Here is a 10927-nt window from a genome sequence, read left to right as displayed (position 1 = left end):
TACCAAATTTGTCCGGTTTATTTGGCATGTACTGAGTAAATCTGCATCTTGACTTTGTAGAGAACAATTGTCCATCGAAGAGATATGTATAAGCTCTTGGTTAGAACAGTTTTGACTGTTCTCTACGAATTTGTCCCAGAATTTAGAAATCAAAGCAAATTTATCGGTTTGTAAGCGATGATTTCTTTGATCCACTCGAATAAACCTCACAATTTCCGTCTATACATTTCTGCTCACAGTGTTTGAGAAGAATGCTCGTCCCTATTTTTGTTCCAGTGAAAAGGGCAATATCGTACATTTTTCGCCTCATATGCACCACATGCAAACAATAATCCGATAAATGTATTATCAAATTGAGTTTTTGAGAGAATTCTGTTACAAAAAATAAATAAATAAATAAAATAAAATATTAAATCGTAAGTAAATAAAATGAAAATGTTCAGCCTGTCAAATGACCGGTCGTGGTAGTTAAGAGGGACTACAAATTTTTCTAAAAAATCAAATATTAGGAAAAGAAGTGAATATTAAAAAAACAATTGTATACATATTTTAGGAAAAGTCGTGAAGTTTAATGGCGGTGTGATGACGCTGTAATTAGAAAATTTAAATCAAATTTAAAAAATGGTCAATTGACCGGTCGTGGTAGGTTTAGTGTTAATTTTTTTAATTTAATTATTGGCGCTAATGACCAAAACAGTCGATGCGCCCAAAAAATAAATAAATAAATAAATAATGCCATACATACAATCAAACCCAAAGATGTTTAATGTTTAATTTTAGAATCTCACTCCATATAAACAAATATAATAATCCTTAAAGAAGAACTTTGTAAATTAATTAATAATTTTGAAGAGAAAAATATGTACGCAATTTTTAATTATTTAAAAAAAGTTTTAAAACTAAGATCTTACACTTTACAAAGTTTATAAAGTGAACGTGAACTTGAACTCCTTTGTAACAGATACATTGTAACTCTATACAAATAAAGATAATAATAATAAAATAACACACTCGTAATAACAAAATTTCACGAAATACAATAATTTTTACAAAGTGGTACAATTTAGCATGATGTACAACCAAGTGGTTACGCGAGCCAAAAAAAAGGTTGGGAAACGCTGAGGTAAATTCTATAACTTTTACTAGGTAATTCGTGGATGGAAGAACAGACGCCTCTTCGTGGTTTTAAAATGTGTTAACAACCAAATTTGTTTATTTTTTTTATTAATTCTGCATTTTCATAAAATCTTTTCAATTTTTGTATCTTATGAACACTAACTGCTAAAGTTAATTTAAATTTTTCAAAGTAAAAATTGAATGCTTTACTAATGGTTTAATTTTAATTAAGCTGCAGTTATTTGGTAGATCCGTGAAATATTTGTTGAAATTGGTTAGCACAGCGTAGAAAACCTTTCGCCAGTCATAAACGCGGCCAAAGCCAAACAATTTAGCAGCGTAGTTAAGGTCCTTTTGTCTGAGAAGTTCATCACCCTTGGCCAATCTTTTGAATAACCCAGCACAATAGACTACTAATCCACGTTGTAGAAAACCAGTGAAAAGAGGTAGAGAAACCCCTTACTACAGGGGTATAACCTGACTGCCATTCTTTGTCTGCCAAACATTCCAAAACATAGTATTTATATTGTTCCAGTGAAAAAAAAAAAAAATGGCAATTTCCTTAAAAGTAAGTATAAAAGTTTTATTAGTTGTGAAAGAAATACAAAAGTTAATCTAGGTCGCGGTTTAAACCAGTGAAGGCAATAGAAGCAATTCATTGTTCTGTAGGGTTGGTTTAGATGAAAAGCTTCAAATAGTAAAATTCTTTGAATACTCATGTAGTAATAATTTCCCTTGTTATATGGTTAAAATATAAGTAAAAAGTATTCAAAAATAATTATTACGACAAATTCATAAAGCAATAGTTTTTGGTGGACATAGAATTAGTGTATACACTAAAAAGTCTCAGGTGAGGGATTAATTTAGTGGTTAGCGTATATGCTGGATTCTAACGCGGAGATCCAGAGATTGGATCTAGTTGTTCGCCCCTTAGATTTTCTCGTTTTAATGCTAGAAAACGGGAATTCTGCACAATTAAAGAGGTAGATATGTAGTATAACTGCCCATATTTACGCAGAGATTACACTAATGGAAAAGTAAATACAGCAATTCGAAATATGGAGGAAATGTAAAACTCCCAAACTTTATCACCTTATATCTCCTTCAAAAATACAGATAGAAAGCGGGAATTGTGCACAATCGAAGATGTAAATGAGTACTATAATTGCCTGTATTTGCGCATAATTTACACCAATAGGATAGGAGATACAGCAATTCGAAATATGAAGGAGATGTAAAACTCACAAACATTATCACCTTATATCTCCTTCTAAAATAAAGATAGAAAGCTGGAATTGTGCACAATTGTAGAGGTAGATGAGTTCTATATTTGCCTGTATTTGCGCATAGTTTACACCAATAGGATAGGAGATACAGCAATTCGAAATATGAAGGAGATGTAAAACTCACAAACATTATCACCTTATATCTCCTTCAAAAATACAGATAGAAAGCTGAAATTGTGCACAATTGTAGAGGTAGATGAGTACTATAATTGCCTGTATTTGCGCATAGTTTACACCAATGGGATAGGAGATACAGCAATTCGAAATATGAAGGAGATATAAAACTCACAAACATTATCACCTTATATCTCCTTCTAAAATACAGATAGAAAGCGGGAATTGTGCACAATTGTAGAGATAGATGAGTACTATAATCGCCCATATTTGCGCATAGTTGACTCCAATACGATAGGAGATACAGCAATTCGAAATATGAAGGAGATGTAAAACTCACAAACATTATCACCTTATATCTCCTTCTAAAATACAGATAGAAAGCGGGAATTGTGCACAATTGTAGAGATAGATGAGTACTATAATTGCCCATATTTGCGCATAGTTGACTCCAATAGGATAGGAGATACAGCAATTCGAAATATGGAGGAAATGTAGAACTCCCAAACTTTATCACCTTATATCGCCTTCTAAAATACAGATAGAAAGCTGGAATTGTGCACAATTGTAGAGGTAGATAAGTACTATAACTGCCCATGTTTTCGTAGAGATTACATCAATAGGACAGGAGATACAGCAATTAGAAATATGGGGGAAATGTAAAACTCCCAAACTTTATCACCTTATATCTCCTTCTAAAATACAGATAGAAAGCGGGAATTGTGCACAATTGTAGAGATAAACTAGTACTATAATTGGCTATATTTTTGCAAAGATATATGACGTTGGTATTATTGTAAGAATCTATTATTGATTCTGATGTTTCAAAAAATTTGTTTTTAGTTCATTATTACATCGTAAGTCAATCAGAACCATTTAGGAGATAATAAACAAATTTTGTAAAATTAAGATGAATATCACAGGCTATAAAATTATACTAGACGGCAGGTTGCGGCTTGGCCACCCTTGTATTTAGACCTTTATAAAAGAAAAATCGCAATTTAATCAAGACAATGCCGTTTACGTTATTAATGACATAGGGTTTTTGTGATTTTACTGAAGTGTTCTATTATAGAAAACTGTAAGCTATCTATTTTTCCTAAGATTCCTTTTAATAGGATTGATTTGGAATAATCAATTCAAATGTAAAGTTGTAGGTTGGGATTAAGAATAGATAGTTTAATTGAAATGAAGCTATTTTTAAGAAAACCTCAAAGAAGTAATTAATCTTTCTAATAAATTGGTTATTTCTTGTGAGATTCTCATCAATTTCGGATTTTGGCAACATAAATTTAATCCTACATTAAACCTTAGAAAGAAAGCCTACCCATTTCTCTAGCCTAGAACTTGCCTTAATCGAATTTTTTGTTTAAATAAAATTTGTGGGCCAGTATAATAATTGTGTTTACATAATGTATAGAAAATCGTTGCAAAGAATTGTGATGATTAGGTTGCAGTCAAGACTTTTTGTACAGTGACATCTTTTAGCGTGTTTAAAAACATGATTATTTTTTTCCAAATGCAAGTGACCTCAAAATGTCTATTTTTTTGGGGTAAAAACTTGAAATTCAAAAAAGAAAAACGAATAGATTAAGCACGTTCTACTTTAATTACTTATATACTTGGGGAATGGTGTAGCCCCTCCAAAACATTTCAAAGCCACAATAGCCTCGTATAGCTTTAGTTTGTTACAGTGTATATGTGTTAGGGTATGTTTTTAGGGTGCATATATGTTACTGTGAAATAAGGGTGAGATGATGATGTAGCTCATCTGTGGGTTTGCTAAATTCAAATAGTTGAACTGTCAACTATCGCTGCTGGCTCTTTTATACTGGGTAGTATGTCAGTAATGGAAGTTTGTTAGTAGGTGTTGTTTTATGTTATTAGACGGAGATGCCCGTAGGGACCCAGTTCTTTGATGAAGAGGCTAGTTCACTGCCCTTTACTTGAGAAGGTAAAAGAAAGTACAAAATGGTAAATATATATCACGGTTCGCCTAGAACGATTTTAATTGAAAAGTTCACCAACATGAAAAAGTTTTCTTTCTCCTTATTATTTGGGTCAAAACTAACCAAAATCCACTGAAAACCAAATCGGTTTACGTTGCGGATTTTTTTTTTTTTTAATTTTTCAGGTCAACAACGGCTTTTTTTGCATTGTTAGGCCTAATAAATGGAAAAACAATACAGTTTTTTTGCAAAACCAATGCATGCATTTTGAAGCTAAAGGAATTTCCGACAGATTGATGTATTTTATAAATGATAAAAATGAAATTTCGACATTCAAAATCAATAAAAAAGACATTTTTGAGCAAAATAAGGCAAAAACAAGGGTTTCTCGCATTTCAAAGCTTACTTAACAATCATAGTTTTTTTTGTGGAAGGGAATGAGACTTTTCCAAGTCAAATTCATTTAATGAAACTTTTTGGATTACTAAGCCCTGTAATGCGATAAAAAATTATTTGGGCTCTTAAAAAGTTTTATTTATTTGTTAAGTAAGCTTTGAAATGAGAGAAACCCTTGTTTTTGCCTTATTTTGCTCAAAAATGTCTTTTTTATTGATTTTGAATGTAAAAATTTCATTTTTATCATTTATAAAATACATCAATCTGTCGGAAATTCCTTCCAACAGAATCTTTATTTTTGTACAGGGTGTTTCAGTGTCCTAACTGAAAATATGAATATTAGGACCTCAAAATAAGAAAAAAAATTCCTATGAAGGTATGCCCGTTAACGCTTTGTTTATGAGATATTCACGTCTAAGATGAATTATTATTAGTTAGGTTATAATAAAAAAAAATTAATAGTGCCTTCCAACTACTTTATTAATAGAAAATAATGACAATTAAATGTAAATAAATAAATAATAAAGAAAATGAGGAATCGGTATCTCTCTTCCACAGCAGCAATAGCCGAACGGCACTGGATTGCTGTTATTGATTCAATTACACTCATCTTCTTAAAGAATGAAGATCATTGACCGGCATTTCATAGACTTTGCCTTTAATGGCACCCCAAGCAAAAAAAAAAAAAAAATCCGTTGGGGTCAGATCTGGAGAGCGTGCAGGCGATGCCGCACGGCCAATCCATCGATTGGGATAATGTTGATTTAGCCACTGTGGAGGGACCTCTGCCGTAATGTGCTGGACAACCATCTAATTGAAACCATAAGTTTCTTCTCAGTTGTAGCGGAATATCTTCAATCAAAATGTAATAATCATTACTAAGGAACTGCAGAAATGTGTCCACATTGAGCCTAGGTGGTAAGAAATGCGGACCAAATTAAAATATTGTCTAATGTCACCGAAACTCACGCTGAAAATGGTGCTCACGAAAAGTGCACGAGGATTTTCGAGCATCCAGAGATGATAATTTTTTTTGGTTGAACATTTCTTGTGAGTAGGTATAGCTTCATCCCTTCAGAGAATATGACGCGAAAATTGAGGCTTAAGATCAACTTGATTTAAATACTAATCGGAAAAAATTCTTCTTTGACAAAAATCTTGAGGCAATAAATGTCGTACCCGATATGATAATGCTATGGTTGAGTGTCCATCTGCAGAGAAAGTTCTCCTTACTCTTCTTAGAGAGTTGCCGTAATATGTAATTCAGCTGCAGCTTTTCGTACACTGGCAGACGGATTTTCATCAAAATATTGTAATATTGTCGCACTCCTTTCATTTCATTAAGAGACTAGAGCTCCATCAGCACATGGCATTTAAGCAAATATGCCAGTTACTCTAAGACGTTAAAATGTGGACCTAAAGATAGTCTTGTATGGTAATCATTTATTCGGAAATCGCACGGAATATTCACGACGGGCAGCATTGCAAAAACCATACACAAATACCATATATTCACTATTAGAATAAATGCGATGCATAAATGATGTAAAAGTGTCAAACTGATAAATGTTATTTAGAAAGAGTTATTATTATTTAGAAAGTCCACAGTGCAAATTCCAGATGGTATTATTCCGTAAAATTGGTATGTGCAGTTAGAGACACAAGGTGAATTTTAGCTGTTATACGTACAATCAATTTATCATTCGTTCTAAAATCTTTAGACGTAAATATCTCACAAACAAAGCGTTAATGGGCATACCTTCAAAGGAAATTTTTTCTTGTTTTGAGGTCCTAATATTCATATTTTCAGTTAGGACGCTTAACCCTGAAACACCCTGTACTTATGTATTTATTTATTTTGTAATCAGGTAAGCACTGTTTTTTTTTTTTTTGAAAAAATTAGCAACAAACTTGCTCTGAAGTTAAAATAGAGAAAGGTTTTTGGGGGGAGGCTAATTCTAAAGTGAACAAGAGAGAGGCGCCGAATAAAATTAGTATTACAATGCCTCACACCCTGCCACAGACAATGAACTAACTTGAGATAAGGTGGCCCATTTTATTTAGCCTATCTCGACGCTTTTATTAAAAATCATTTTAACTCATTATCTAGCTTTTACTGTTTAATTATTACCATTATTGCGATTAATTATTTTTATTGCTGTTTTAATTTCTTTAGTTGTTGTTTGTTCACAGCGCGTGTTGCGTATTCTCAGGTTACTTGATTAGAAGTAAGAGAGGTACCGCTGTAATAATTTATTAGATACTTTTGCAACACTAAGTTTTGTACTATACGAGGGTCGTTAGAAAAGTCCGTGCAAAAATAAAAACTACTTAATTTTTTGGGGTAAACCTTTTTTATTTTTCAACATAGTCTCCTTTTAGGCTTATACACTTCGTCCAACGCTGCTCTAGTTTGTTGATCCCTTCCGAATAATAGGATTTGTCCAAGTCTGAAAAATAGCCATTCGTTTCTGCAATCACCTCCTCGTTTGAATAAAATCTTTTTCCCGCCAGCCATTTCTTCATATTGGGGAACAAATAGTAGTCCGAGGGAGCCAAGTCTGGAGAATAGGGGGGATGTGAAACGAGTTGGAACCCTATTTCCATTAATTTTGCGACCACAACTGCTGAAGTGTGAGCTGGTGCGTTGTCGTGATGGAAAAGGACTTTTTTATGGGCCAATCGTGGGCGTTTTTCTTGCAGCTCGGTTTTTAAACGGTCCAATAACGATGAATAATATGCACCTGTAATAGTTTTACCATTTTCCAGATAGTCGATGAGGATTATTCCTTGCGAATCCCAAAAGACAGTCGCCATAATCTTTCCGGCCGAAGGAACGGTCTTCGCCTTTTTTTTTGGCGCAGATTCCCCCCTTGGTAACCCATTGTTTAGATTGTTCTTTGGTCTCAGGAGTGTAGTGATGTATCCATGTTTCATCCACAATGACGAAACGACGCTTAAAGTCCTGCGGATTCTTCTGGAACAGCTGCAAACCGTCCTTGCAACACTTCACACGATTTCGTTTTTGGTCAAGCGTGAGCAATCGCGGCACCCATCTTGCGTATAGCTTTGTCATGTCCAAATGTTGATGCAAAATTTTAATGTACCCGTTCATTCGAGATGCCCTCAGCACTAGCAATCTCACGCACCTTCACTCTTCTGTCATCCATCACCATATCATGGATTTTATCAATGATTTCTGGAGTAGTAACCTCAATAGGGCGTCCAGAACATTCAGCGTCACTTGTGCCCATATGGCCACTCCGAAAATTTTGAAACCACTTATAAACTGTTCTAATCGAAGGTGCAGAGTCACCATAATGTTTATCAAGCTTCTCTTTAGTCTCCTGAGGCGTTTTGCCTTTCATAAAGTAGTGTTTAATCAACACACGAAATTCTTTTTCGTCCATTTTTTTGAAAATCACTCGACTTCCTCGATTCAAACGAATGCCAAACACAAAGAAATAGACCGATCTGGCTGAAACTTGGTGTGTGTTCTTCCAAGAGATGCTACTAACTAAACATAACCTCGATACGCGCCAGTAGTGCTATCTCTCTGACTTTGCACGGACTTTTCAAACGACCCTCGTAATAACAGAATTTGTAAAAATGTATCTCATTTTTTGTTGCTGCAACTAGCTGGGGGGGTGCAGTTTGTTAATCACTTTCCCAATTACTTTCGTTTTTGTACGAAATTGATTATGAATATTTACTTACTTTGGTGGTGATTCTTATCGATTCTCTACATGGAGGAATAGTATTTCTCTTACATTGTACTCTATCAGGACCAATCTTCAAACCATACTTTAAGTAGTTTACCCTCAGAAGTCCGTAGCACTTCAGTAATTATATTGCCAACAAATTTTGCTTCTTCATTGATATCGTTGGAAGTAATTTCTTTAATTCATCCGCAAGATCTAAAATAGCGTAGTTTATTACCTAATAATGGAAGCAACAAATTTTATATTTTTGTTGACCATCTAAGAAGAGTCTACAGTCTTTAAAAACAAAGACGGTACTGATCTGTTCCAAACCTAGGTCTTATATTTTCATATTCAGTTCATTGATCATCTCCCGATACAGTTTTTTTTTTTTTCTGACAAAAACTTAGGGAGATGAAAGATGATCAGCATCTTTAGAAGTGACTTGATGCTCAAATAAGGGTTCATTTTTTTTCCCTCTCAAAACTTTGAATAAGTTCTTACTTGCCCAAAATACCCACCAAGTGCTCGTCTTCTTCCTAATTCTTTTTTTTTTTTGTTTTTTACCCCAAATTTGTTTTTACGAGTGTCTAGCTTTATGGGTGGCCTCTTTGGGGTACTTAAAGGCAAACTATAGGCGTTTCTTGAATTGTTTCTCTACAATTTTCCATCATACTTAGCGTTAAACTGGTTATATCCAGAATCCCATTGTTTAATACTTATCTTTCGAATTTCTTATTCCATGCTTACACCATTACGAAGATCTTCTATATTATTCATTTTATTCATGATCTCCTTTCTCAGTTTCAAAACACGCCTCTATTATCTCTTTTAACTCCAGCTTGCCATTTTTATATCCGTTGGAATTATTTTTGAAATAATGTTATATTTCACGGTTTTTTGAATTTAAATTACAATTATTCACCTTTGTATTATTCTTTGTTTTATTTATTGCAATTTTGTATCTGTTTAATGAATAAGTAATTAGCTTTTAAGTACTTAATTTTTGTTAAGCAGAATAGGCTATTATTTTTTAACTTGGGTATTATTCATATGTGACATTACTTACAGAATGGAGTGATTTTTTTGAATGAAGTGAATTGAATAGTGTAAATTTCGATGAGACCGATTTTTGTAATTGTTAAGTTTGCTGGTAGCACACCTAAACGAAAATAAATTATGCATTTTCTGTTATTTTTGAGTTACGGCGGATATTTAAACACCATGCGCATAAAAAAAAAAAAAATTATTGGTAATTTTTGGGCCCAATAAATGAGAACTACCGCTAAATCTTAAAAATTCGAGAAGTTATGATTGTAGTAAGTCATTTTATGTGAATTGTAATAAGAACGAGAAAAGTTAATGCTAAGTTTCTTCGAACGAAAAGTGAAAGGTCCTCGGTTTAAACTTTGAAATACAGGAAACATTTTCAGTTACCCATAAGGAAGCTAATGGCGTACAGAAATTGATTTTTGGGAGCACTTACTTATGGGTGGGGCGAAAGTGTGGTCCCAGAGCGGAATATCTTTTTCCAACCATTAGAACGTTTTTGTGCCGAAGTTGAAATCTTTTCTCTTGATAAAGGTGCACACGTTTAAAAGTCTCGACCAATCACTAATATTCTAACAAACCAATAGGACAGTTTTAGGTTGATCGACTGCGCCTAAGAGTGTAATTCTTGAAAAACATTCCACTTTGACAATTTTTTTTTTCTCTTTTCCTATAAAAAATACAACCCCCAAATTTTCTGTAAAATAGAGAGTATATCCTATTTTATTAGTGCAATTTCTTGCAATAACGCTGAGTTACTAGTTTTCGAGAAAAACGCTTTATTGTTGCTCATCTACTTCTTCTTATTTTGAGAAATTATTAATTTATAATACAAATAATAAAAATAATAAAATGAATTAATAATAATGATTTTGAAGAAACTCCTCTTCTAGAAGACTGTACAAGGAACTGAGCTATGATTTAGGAGAAAATAAGTCGTATGAACAATGAATACTCTCTAGATCAGATCTCCTGGATTATGAAAGCGAGAGGCAAACTTATGTACCTTAATTATAGATTTCGTGACCGTAAATTGTTAAACTTAGGATGGAAGATTTGCGAGGAATCGGTCAAATAAAACAACTCGTCTCTTTGCCAACGTTTCGACTAATAAATTGTCCTCTTCAGGGCCTGGATATTACAAATACAAAACAATTTACAGAATCAGTAACATAGAAAATCAGTAATACAAAATTTTACTGTTTATTTTTGTATTACTGATTTTCTATGTTACTGACTCTGTAAATTGTTTTGTATTTGTAATATCCAGGCCCTGAAGAGGACAATTTATTTGTCGAAACGTTGGCAAAAAGAC

The sequence above is a fragment of the Rhodnius prolixus genome, unplaced genomic scaffold, assembly GCF_049639745.1.
Source record: "Rhodnius prolixus isolate KJV_2025 unplaced genomic scaffold, Rpr scaffold_11, whole genome shotgun sequence".
NCBI lineage: Eukaryota > Metazoa > Arthropoda > Insecta > Hemiptera > Reduviidae > Rhodnius > Rhodnius prolixus.
The sequence above is the reverse complement of the archived record's forward strand: the minus strand, read 5'-3'. Positions refer to the sequence as shown.